This window comes from Alligator sinensis, unplaced genomic scaffold (assembly GCF_000455745.1).
Source record: "Alligator sinensis unplaced genomic scaffold, ASM45574v1 scaffold1247_1, whole genome shotgun sequence".
Taxonomy (NCBI): domain Eukaryota; kingdom Metazoa; phylum Chordata; order Crocodylia; family Alligatoridae; genus Alligator; species Alligator sinensis.
Window position 1 is genome coordinate 14,368 of NW_005843570.1, and position 12,436 is coordinate 26,803.

Here is a 12,436-nt window from a genome sequence, read left to right on the forward strand (position 1 = left end):
TACACCCTGTGTTTGTGTTTGCTTTCTGGAAATGGGAATACATATTTTTGTTGATCCATTGTATGTGAAGTATAGCCAGCAATGACTGAGCTCTACTGCTTTCTCTTCTGTGCATGCTGCATCTTTCTCATTGTTTTCTTAAAAATAATACAAACTCAATTCAATAAAATAAAAAGGCCCTAGATACAAAAACATTAAGGAGTAGATAATCTAAGAACCTCTTAATGTATTTGTGCTTACTGTATGCCCAAACATTATATATCATTTGAAAACGTATATGGTGTAGATTAGTACATTTTGTGGAAAAACCTTTAAAAATGAAAGAAAATAACAAAAAAAAATTAAAAAGCACTATGTACTATAGGACATGTGCACGTGCTACCTATGAGCTCTCAAGCAAGCTGGCAGGCAGTGCTGCACTTCAGTGCATTGTAAGACTTCATGTGAAGCCTCATACATGTTAGGTAATATGATCTTGCAATACTCCTTGGTAGAAAGGTCCTAAATTTGCTACGCTAAAATGACATACAAAAAATTAGAACTCTTGGCTCCAAAATTATAACTTTTATTAAACCAACTGGGAAGATGGCATTTAGCACATGTTTTACCACTTAAACACTCAAATACTAGCATTTTAAAGACAGTTAAAATGTCTTAAGTATAATACGGGACACAGACATAAAATACAAACTGAAGCATAGTAACTTTCTTTTACACTCTTGATCATTTGCCATGGTGTTCTAAGCCTAGGCTAAAGCTAGCCTCACCATGAGGAGTCACACCAAATATATTAATGGATCTAGATCAGGATCTAAATATGATATACCTTTAGTGTAAGGAATAAAGGAATAAGTATAATACGTATTTACCATGTAATATTTAGTAGCTTAAGCAGTTATAGGTTAGATATAAAAATGCAGTAATAATATTTGCATTATGAAAAAGTAAAAAATCATACAGAAAGTAAAGCAATTGCTATTATGCTTAGAAGGCATGCGCACAAAGTTTTTTCTAACTAAGTGGGTGTTTCTATCAGGTGAAAGTCAGGCAGAGATCTGGCTTGCATGAAGTCTCACAGTGGACTGAAGCCCAGCACAGTCTGCTAGCTTGGCTGAGATTTTGCAGATGACATATGGGCATGTGCTATATCACATAATGTGTTTTCCACTGCATTTTAAATTTTTTTAGCCTGCTTTTTCAGACTTTTTCAAGATTTTTTAATTTTGTGCCAATCTATATTCCATAAGCTTTCAAATGATATAATGTGTTGCTATATAGCAAGTGCAAATACCTTGTTCTTAGAGCATCTATACTTTAGTGTATCAGTATATGGAAGTGTAGTTCTGATTATTGTAAAAATCAAGTGAAGCACATGATACACTGCTAGGAAGATGTTGTTACGTCCCTTACTCTTTGATATCCTTGTCTGTTATGAAGCTCTCACTCAGCTTTTAATACCTCTAGCTTATGTACAACTGAACCTTACTTCATTTTTCATGTTTCATTTTGTAAATTGGCTGCCCACTAGTATCTTCACTATGAAAGTATCTTCATGTTGGAATTGTGTGAATTCAGCTACTCCTACTGTGAACATCACACCACCTTAGGAAGCATTTACCTGAGGCATAAGTAGGGGCTAGAGATATGGGGGCAGGGTGGGCAGGAAAAGAGGGAGAGTTTAAATAAAAATGTGTTTCTTGGGTAACTGAATTTAAAAGCTAGTAGGCATGTAGGTAGGTGGATGACTAGATGGCTGGATAGATAGGGAGATGGATGGAGCTCTTCTCCTTTGAAAATATTACTTCCTGTGCGGGCCGGGAGCGACCCGAGCCCTTTTCCGTGCTGCACGCGGGCTGTGGCCAGCAGCCCGGGTACGCCGGGTCGGAGAGGGAAGGCCGTCGAGCTGGAATTAGGCACAAACGCGTATCGGTAGTTTTAAAGATTGTTTACTTACACCGAGATGGCAGTGGTGCAGGCTGGAAAACTTGCTTGAGTTGCGGTTACAGACAGACAACACAGACGGTCTCGTGGAGGTTGCTAGGCTCCACGGTACAGAGCTCCGGATGCTCTGGGTGAACGAGCCACCAAAATTAGAATCGTAGGTACGTCTTATAAAAGTCGCGCTCGAAGACGGGAAGAGGTGGGCGGTGGATCAGGCTGCCAGACTCCTCTGGATCTCACACAGGGTTTCTATTACCCTGCCGTGTACCCAGAGTCCCCACGAGATGGATGTGGAGTCCTCTTTGGCTTGGGCGGAAACTGCTCAAGCCTCTTATACGGCTAACAGGCCAATCGCTAGCCGCCACGTGTGAATAATTTAGCACTAGCCAATCACAGGGAACGAATTTACATGCCGGTGGCGGGAACTCTTTTGCACCGTGCATTCCTCTTGCAACATGAGCAATGCACCCTGCAAAAGAAGCTGCAGAAAAGGCGGGAAACTCATTCCTGCACCGGGGTTTTCCTCTGCAACAGGAAACTCTCCCGTGCAATGCTCTGCAACTTGGCGGGGATAATTCTGGTGCTGAAGCACACACAAAATCATGCCTTTGGGTCATGACACTTCCAAGTATTGCTTTTCATTGCATCTTCATAATAAACTTTCCTAAAGAAGCCTGGGTATTTCAAAACCAATTAAGAAAAGTAGGAATATTACTATAATTGAAAATCAAGGTTCCCACTGTCCTATGCATATTTCACAAATATCCTTGAAATAAGAGGATAAAATATCCTTGAAATAAAAGGATTATGGCATTTTTTTCAACAAACCTCCAACATATATGCACATGAGCATGCAAAATCACCACCATGCGTTTTATGGCCAGATCTAATAAGGACTGGGGATTTAGGGTGGGATTTTTTGACAGTGACTAAGGTAGTTAGGTACTTGGTTCCTACTGTCATTCAATGGGAACTGAATTTGTAGTTCTCCAGGGGTGTTTTTAAAAACTCTGTCATGGGTCTATGTTGCCTGGTCCAAACCTTTTGTTAGAGAAAAAATATAGATTCTATACTTCCGCATTGCCTCTACCAGAATCTTGATTGTGTAAAGCACAAAGTAAAGAATGAGGGTTTGTTCTACTGCTGCATTTCAGCAAAAATTTTGCCCACACTGGAACTAGCAATACCCTCTGGGAAGGCCTGGTTTAAGGCTGATGTAGAGATATCAGAGCAACTAAATCAACACCCTGTTTGAGCTTTAAAGTGAGCAAAGCAAATGATAAGAGGGAAAAAGAAAATCACTATCTGGGCTGATGACTGTGATGTCCAGACACATTCACAAGCCTCTTAGAAATGAAGAAGAAATGTTCAGTAAATCAGATAAAATTGGAAGATGTTCATTAACTTAGAATAATGTAAATATTCTGTCCTCTCCCCTTCATATAGCAAGGCTCAGATTTTGTTGCAGCTATTAGGCACAAAAGTGTACTTAGGTGACTAGGTATGATCCTATTCCACCCTACTTAAGACCCTGAAAAACAGCTAATGCAAAAGGTGCATGGGTCCTCTCCCTCCCACAGAGATTTATACTGCTGTATGCCAATGCTTTTGCTGGGACTAAAACCTGGAGGTTTCTGGTTAGAGGCTCTTCTTGAAAAAAAGCTTTGGGAGGTATGGATTTGATACAAGAAACATCTACCGTGATAATAAGTCAGTCCATCAAATGAACCAGGTCTGTCAATGATAGAGAGGGAAGAAACCAGGGAAGATATTTTTTTCTGACATAAATAAATAGCGACCTAAAGGTTCTAGTAGAAGAGGAGAAAAAGGGGCTTCTTTAGAGCAAAATGTGTTGTCTTTAAACACAGAAACAAAAACCGTGGGGACCTAACATGCATCAAGGACAAATTGTGTTGTTCTTTTATAGGATGTTTATAGGAAAGAAAAGACCACAAAAGTCATTGAGTTGATTCTCTAGCTGTCAGAGGCAATGCTATCACATTATCCATTTCATAAACAAATCCAAATCTATCCTGCAACAAGTTTTTGCACCAGTACCCTTCTTGGGGCACTGTAATGTTGCTATTTGATGCTTAGACTTTTTTTCCTCCTAATTTTCAGCTTAATAGCATCAGATTCTTTTCCACTTCTAAGGGCCTTGTTACATGTAACACTGTGAGTTGCAAAAATTTTGATCATTAGTGTTAGCTCAAGTTTGGAACAGTCATACATTCAGTCCAGCAGAAGCCTGCAGGACTGAAAGGTAAGAGTCATAGAATTATAGAAAGTTCGGGTTGTAAGGGACCTCAGAAGGTCATCTAGTCCAAACACGTGCTCAGAGCAGGACTAGCCCCAACTACATCATCCCAGCCAAGACTTGATCTACACAGGTCTTAAAAACCTCCAAGGATAGAATTTCTACTACCTCTCTGGGTAACCTGCTTCAGTGCTTTACTACCTTCCTGTTGAGAAATTTTTTTCCTAGTATCTAACCTGAACTTCCCTTGCTGCAACTTGAGACCATTCCTTCTTGCTCTGACATCTGCCACCACTGAGAACAGTCCAGCTCCATCCTCTTTGCAACCCCCTTCACGTAAAAGGCTGCTATCAAATGCCCCTTCAATCTTCTCTTTTGCAGACTAAATAAAGCCAGTTCCCTCAGCCTCTCCTCATAAGTGCCCAGGCCCCTAACCATTCTTATGTCTTCTGTTGGATTCTCTCCATCTTGTCCACATCCCTTCTATAGTGGGGGGCCCAAAACTATACACAGTAGGGCTATGTGGAGCTTCAGTTCCTGATTCAATTCAGTGGAGATTCGGCCCAATTTGGTGGCTGAATCCCCGAATCTGAATCGAATCATAGGACCCTTTAATCTCTCCAAATCGAATCAGAATCCTCCGAATCAGTTCAGAAAGATTTGGTGATTTGGACATAGAGACAGCTTTAAATGTTTTTTCTACATACCTCTAGGCAGCAGGCGGCTCATGAATGCTGTGATGCTAGGGTAGATGGAGTGTCTCACAGAAGCATGGAGGGCTCCCCAGCACACTCGACATCAGACCTGGAAGTGGACCAGAAGCACTTCTGGTCCACTTCTGGGTCCTCCAGACAGCATGAAGGAGGGCACCCGTACGTCCTCCCCAGCTCGGCGACTGGTGCCTCCTGGGCTGTGGGGGGGAGAGGGGGCACCCAGGGTCTTCCCATGGCTGGTCGCCGAGCCAGGGGGCACCAGTATTTCCAGTTCACTTCTGGGTTCACTGCCGAGCACACGGGGGCCTCCCTGCACTCCTGTGGGATGCTCCATCCACCCTAGCATCACAGCATTCACAAGTCATGCTGGTACCTTGAGGTATGTAAAAAAAACTCTTCAAGCTGTGTCTATAGCTGAATCGCTGATTCTCCAAATCAGCATCAAATCTTCATATTTTGGTTCGGCTGAATCAAATCAGGGACAGTGATCCGAATCAACAAATCGAATCACTGTCCCTGATTCAGGCTGAATCCAAATCAAATACAGCCTGCTTCGCATACCCCTACCACACAGTACTCCATATGTGGCCTCAACAGCACTGAATAGAGTTGAAGAATCAGTTCCGTCATCCTTCTGGCAATGCTTCTACTAAAGCAATGCTGTTAGTCTTTTTCACAAAAAGGGCCTGTCTTCCACTGCATTTCATTTAGGCCAGATTTTAGAGAATGGTATTCTAATATGAAGTGATGTGACAATCCTATTAACAATCCCTCCACTGACCCAACAACCCTTTGTTTCTAGTTTTATACCTAAGAACACCCAAATGATAATCGACCAAAGCTTGTAAAACAATGACCTGTTTTCCTTTGCATTTGTAAGTTGATGTTCTCAAAGCAAAATTAATGGAAATTGAGCACCTAAATCCTAAATTGAGGTATTTATTTAGGTATCTAAATTCTCCTATGGAAACTGTAGGCTTAAGCAGTTTCTCAAGCGCATTTCATTGTTTTTTTTTTTTCGTTCCTACCTCTGTAAGGAAGACTTTATTTCCTCTTTTCACTTGTACTGATTACTCTTAGTAACTTGGGATGAAATGAAGAAGAGTTTTGGAATTTCCTTAAAACCTATAGGGAATTGCATATGAGCCATCAGTGTGCCCAGAATTCTATTTCATTCAGTATATGACCAAAGTATTGCTTGTGATCAACTCTGAGGTACCCAACTGAAGTGCTGGAGTGGTATACTACCCACTTTGGATATATACATACCTCCATTCCAAAATGTATATATATATAATTTTATATATATATGCATGTGTGTATGTGTGTGTGTGGAGTGTGAGCCTTTTCCTATAATATGGACACTTATTCACTCAAAATTACTCTGAAACCCTACCTGGGTAACTCAGAAACAGCACCCTGTCTGTTAGGTGAAATTGAATTCAGCAGTTTGTTCCCAAAATCTTGTGTCAAATCTTTCCCAATACAACATTTCTTGTTACTTGTGACACCATTTGAGTCTTGGAGTAAGCAGTCTGACACTGACCTTCATATGGAATCTCCATGTTGACCCTAATTCATAAATTACCCAAGACAGATCACCTAAGACCCTTTATGTGTTATTAATGAGAATCAACGTCTCATGCTCATAGACCTTGAAAGAAAGTTTTCCTTCCTATTGATTTCCTAAGAGAAACCCTCACCTCCTTGTTCCTTAAACTGTAGACAATGGGGTTCACTGATGGTGTCACTATTGTATACATCAGGGAGAGAAGCCTGTCACCATCTGGAGAATACATAGTTTTGGGTCTCACATAAGTAAATATAGAAACTATATAAATCTATATAATCTATATAAATATAGAAACCATAGAAAACAGAAACTACAATGAGGTGTGATGAGCAGGTGGAGAAGGCTTTGCGTTGGCTCTCTACTGAGGGCATCCTGAGGACTGTGGAGATGATGAAGATATAGGACAAGAGAATGAGCAAAAAAGGGACCAGAATGAAGACAATGGTGACTGTGGCAACAGAAACTTCATTCCTGTAGGTGTCAGTGCTGGCTTGTCTCAGCAGAGGGGAAATGTCACAAAAGAAATGATTAATTCGATTGGAACCACAGTAAGGCAGAGTAAACATTGAAATTGTTTGTCCAAATCTACTAGTAGCCCAATAGTTCATGGAAAAGCAGCCATCTGAGTGCAAACCTTCTGGTTCATCTTGAGAGTATATTGCAGGGGTCTGCATATAGCCATATATCTATCATATGCCATGACAAAGAGCAGACAGCACTCTGTGAGGCCAAAGCGAAGAAAGAAAAACATCTGAACACCACAGACTGTGAAGCAGATTGTCTGGATATCTGAGAGCAGATTCACTAGCAGTTTGGGCGCTATAGCAGAGGTGAAGCCAATGTCCAAGAAGGACAAGTTCCTGAGGAAAAAGTACATGGGTGCATGAAGAATTGGCTGGGTCACTGTGACAATAATTATCAGTGTGTTCCCCAGGAGGGCCATCACGTAGAAGGCTAACACCAGCACAAAGAGCAGAACTTGGATTTTGTGCAAGTCTGAGAATCCCAGGAACACAATCTCAGTCATGCAAGTCTGGTTTCTTTGCTTCATCTCCTCAGCTTTGGTGACTTTTGGTGTAGTCATGAAGCCTGAAGACAAAGGAGATAAATGATAGAAACAAAATGTTCTCAAAGAAGATAAATTAATGGTCATTAGAGGAGAACTAATAAGCAAACCTCTCTGATCTATATACCCACTATCTCAATGTAGGAGATGTATGCTGTTTCACCTACAACTTTTATCATATCCAAAAAAAGCAAAACAAAAGAAATAACCCTCCTCCCCCACAAAAAACCCTAACCTTTATTTCTGAATAGGGAGCTGTATACATCAGAGTATGTCCCCAAATAATAGCTCTCAGAATTAAGTCTGAATTCAATAATACCAATATTTCTTTGTTTTCCAACCTGTGCATTTGTATGAACTTTCCAAGAATGCATCAGTACACTTAGCTCAAATTTAAAGAAAAACAGTCATGTAGGCTGCATCCACATGAGTGTGGAGCTTTGTTTCCCCAGGGACAAGTTGTAGTGGCATAACTTGTGCCACTGCTAGTCATCCCCAGGGAATGGCCATGCCACACATGCTCTGACACAAAGCAGGTTACCCCGAGTGGGGTAGGGGAGGCTGGGGCCAGCAACTGTGCTGGCCCCACCAGCCCTACCTGGCTTCCTGAGAGCCTCAGGGAGCTGCAGTTGCTCTCCTGTAGCTGAGAGCCTGGCCCCCAGCTGGAGTGCAGTGCTGGCCAGCCAGGCTCCAGTTTTGGGTGGCACATGATGGTCTTACGTGTGCCACCCCACTTCTTTTGGCATGGTTTTTTTTTGACCCCAGGAATCTCCCTGAGGATAACTCCACCCCCCTGCATGGGGTGCATGTGGGTGCACGTGCACCCGTTGAAATTTGTGGTACACCCCCTGGCAGAAGCACAGCCGACACTGCCAGCAGTGCCTGCGGCCAGTCAGCGCTCACCCTCCCCCCCCCCCCCCCCACCAGCTCCCTGTTTGCTGCTGCCATGCCCACCCCCCCCCCACCACTGCTGCCACCTGCAGGCAATTGCCATGCCCCCCCAGTCTCTGGGGACATGTGTCATTCATGCCTCCTCCTGCCACACACTGCAAGGTAGCAGCTTGGGGCATGCCTGCATATGCATTTTGTGGAATCACAGACAGGTCTGCAGTGCCACATACTGCACATCCGCATTCGTCTGGGTCAGGCTGTAGAGTGACTTTTCCAAGGTCATAATGTGGGTCAACTGAAGAACTGTGGTTAGAACCTTATTCACTGCATCTCAGCTCAGAAGTTTACCACATGCCTGGTTCCCAAATGAATGTATTATAATTTTATACATTTTGTATTTTTACTATATTTTACATTTGTTCAAAATACAAATTTAAGTAGGAAAGGAAAGGAAAGGAAAGGAAAGTTGTTGATTAAACAAACATGGATGTTTTTTCTCTGTCTCTCTTTTTTAAAATACACTTTTAGTACAAAAGGATTTTCTGTGTATAGCCTATAGATATGAGGGTCCACTCAAGAGCAGAGTTGGGTGAGCATGGAGAAGGATGGGTGGACAGAGGGAGGGATTTAGACATGTATCGACATATATAGAGAGAGAGACAGGTTTAACAAGTCTGTCTAAGAACTCTTAATTTAGTCATAATGCCATTAGAATTTCATTTCTGCTTTATAATTACTTTGAAAATGAGTTGATGATTACTCGGGATGTATAACAACAATCAAGTAGATGCTATGGATTTTTCAACATGTGGATACTTTTTAATAGTTTTTCCTGTCTTGTCCTAGAACAACAATGAAAAGAGCATCTCATTTTAGGCAACACTTCTGCACTGTACTCAGGGTCGGGAAAACCCTGAGGCTTATTCAGGTCTTACTCAGACATAGTCAGTGGGGTTTTTATCTCTCTAGATCTGATTTCTTCCTGACTCTCATTTTCCAAACAGAATAAAATAGTACTCAAAGGGACCTTGAGACATTGAATAGTTCTACCTCCAAACGACAGTAGCTTACTTGTGCATTTTCATTTTTATTGAACTGTAAGAAATCCCAAGCCCATGAAAAAAGGAACTGTCTTCACTGAGAAAGGATGCAATGTCTAAAACCTGGGAGGTGGACACCACACTGTGCCATACTTGTCTGATATTACCCCTCTTTCACTGCCACTCCATCTCACAGATGGCCAAACACATATTACCCTTATTTAAATTCTTGCATGGCCTAGGCTGCATGTATATGAGATGCTATGGCACAGTAGCAATGAGCTACTGAGCCATAGCTCATTGCTATGATGTCGTAGCATTGCCAGGCACAAACCGTGACGGTGATGCTACTGCACAGTAGTAAGAAGCTACTGCATAGCAGCTCATTGCTACTGTGAAGTAGCAGCTAAAAATAACCATGTGGCAACAGGACTGTGGAGTAACACTGGTTACTGTGCAGTCATTTAGTATTTGGTTAAGAGAGCACTAAATGAGTGCACAGTAACAACTGCGCAGTCAGCCAGTCATGTAGATGCAGCCCTAGAGTCACAGTCAAGATGACAACTACTTTGTACTAAGTATAGATGGAGTTACAGAGGATCCCTGGTACATAGCATTTACAAATCTTAATGTACAAGATAATGTGTTATAGATGAGAACAGAAGCACAAAGTGATTGAGGATGCCATATTAAAAAAGTTTTTGAAGGAGCCTTCATGCTATTTTTGAAAAGGAGTTAAAACCTGATTTTTCAAAAAGTTCCTAAGGTACCACAAAAAATGCAACAAAGCACTCAATAGACAATTTTTCTAACAGTCTCACAATGGTTAGAAACCTAACTTCCACGAAATCAATTGGAGGTAAAATTGGAACTTAGCATGCTTTGGAACATTTCACTAAGCCAAATTTTTCATTTTTAGCAAAACACTTAAAGACTTTTAGAATTCTGTCTCTATGTGCCTGCATCTTATTGAAGGCCAGTTGGGATACAGCTAACTAATTTATGACTTTATTATCATTATACATTATTTTATTGTTTATTTAGTTGATTTATTATTATTTTAGTTTATTTTTCCCCAGTGTGACTTGTCTAATATCACATGGCAAGTCTATGAAAAATGTAAAAAACCAAGGAATTACATGGACGTATACATTGTTCTCTCTTCATCCTCTACAACATAATATAGCCTTTCTGGTTTTATATGCAATGAAATTTGGGGCTTTGTCCTTTTTAAGCAAGGTTGAAGAGCTTCTTTCACCTCCTATTGCACTTCATTTAGGCTGGATTTTAGAGAATGGCATTCAAATACAAGGTGATGTAACCATCTCCCCACTGACCCAACAACCCTTAGTTTCATATTCTTTAGTTTTATACCTAAGAACACCAACATTATAAATGACCAAAGTTTGTAAAACAACTACCTGTTTTCCTTTGCATTTATAGGTTGATGTTTTCAAAGCAAAGTTAATGGAAATTGAACACCTAAATCCCTCATTCTCGTATGGAAATTGCAGACTTAAACAGTTTCTCCACACATTTTAAATGTTTTCTTTTCATTCCTACCTCTGTAAGAAATGTTTTCCTCTTTTCACTTGCCTTGATGACTCCTAGTAGCTTGGGATGAATTGAAGAAGAGTTTTTAGAATTTCCCTAAAACCTACAGGGAATTGTTAGGAAAAAATAAATGAGCTAATAACAATGAGCTAATAGTCATATTGCTTGTTTTCTTCAAATCAGTTTTGGGAGAGATGTATAGGAACACTTGTAGTCGGACACAGGTTCTTTGTCCAGAATGTGATGGCTCAATTGGCTGCTGTATTACAAACTTCCTGGACAGTTCCTCTCACTGCCAGACAAACTTCCCCTGTAATTGCTGGTATAAAATATACCTGCTATATCTCTTTTTGCCCAGTGACTGGCAAATGCAGAAACACCAGTAAAGGCAGGAGCAGAAGCCAGAACCCCGCCTCTCTTCTGAAGCTAAATTCAGTGACCTAGAGAACTAGAAGCCCTTCAGTTAGCAATCACCCTGGGCCCATATACTTCCCCCTCCTAGCTGCTTGTTAAGTACATCAAGAGGAGCAGAGGATGATCTGGAGACTTCCTATCTAATATAGGGCACTATGTTGAACAGGAGAGTTGGATTCATATGGCCTCTGGTTGAGAAGAGCCTGGTCTTTCCCTCTCTGGACAATTGCCTTAACCAGTAGACTAAGAAAAGCTGGAAGGAGCCATCATTGAAACAACATGCTTCCTGCTTTTGTATTTTTCTGTGTCCTATCGTTCTTGGGGGGCCTTACACAAAGTTACATATCTTCCCAGGCAGAATAGGATCACCACAGAGTGTAAGTGGACCATGAAATCTACTCTCAACATGTGCAGAGGGCATCCCATCCATCTTCATTTAGATACACAGGCACATCTTAAATGCTTTGAGGCCTAATAGGATTTTGGCCCAAGTGTAGGAGTGGCCAGGTTCCACGCCCCTTCCCACCACTCAGATAAGTATTTAACAACAATACATTTGTTTATATGTATTTTAAAAAACATTTCAGGTGAAAATTCTACTTTCCATTGAAAAACATAACATTGAAAATGTTTTTTTAGATCATGGTAAAATGAACAAACTTTTTGCTGAAAGTTAAAAACCTCTAATTTGGGTGTTGAAAAGTGTGTGGGAGAAATCCCATATAATTAAATTTTAAGTGAAATTCTACCATTTTGCATTATTTTATTTTATGCTTAAAAATCTAACATACTTTATTTTCAGGGTGGTTTCTTTTTGGGGGGTGCGTGGTTAGGGAGTGGAAATATACACATTTTGTGCTTGTTCTGTTCCTTTATGGCCCGTGTCATAGTCTGGCTCTAATATGACAAAGTGCCATTTATGTGGCTTTTAGCTGTATAAGCCACCAAGTATAACCCTATTCCCCTCTACCCAGCAGCCACTAAGAT

General features: G+C 41.0%; 1 pseudogene; it reads right to left on the minus strand.

Moving 5' to 3' along the window:
• Positions 1-6,557: 6,557 nt before the first annotated feature.
• Positions 6,558-8,684, minus strand: LOC102368259 (annotated as a pseudogene).
• Positions 8,685-12,436: the final 3,752 nt, after the last annotated feature.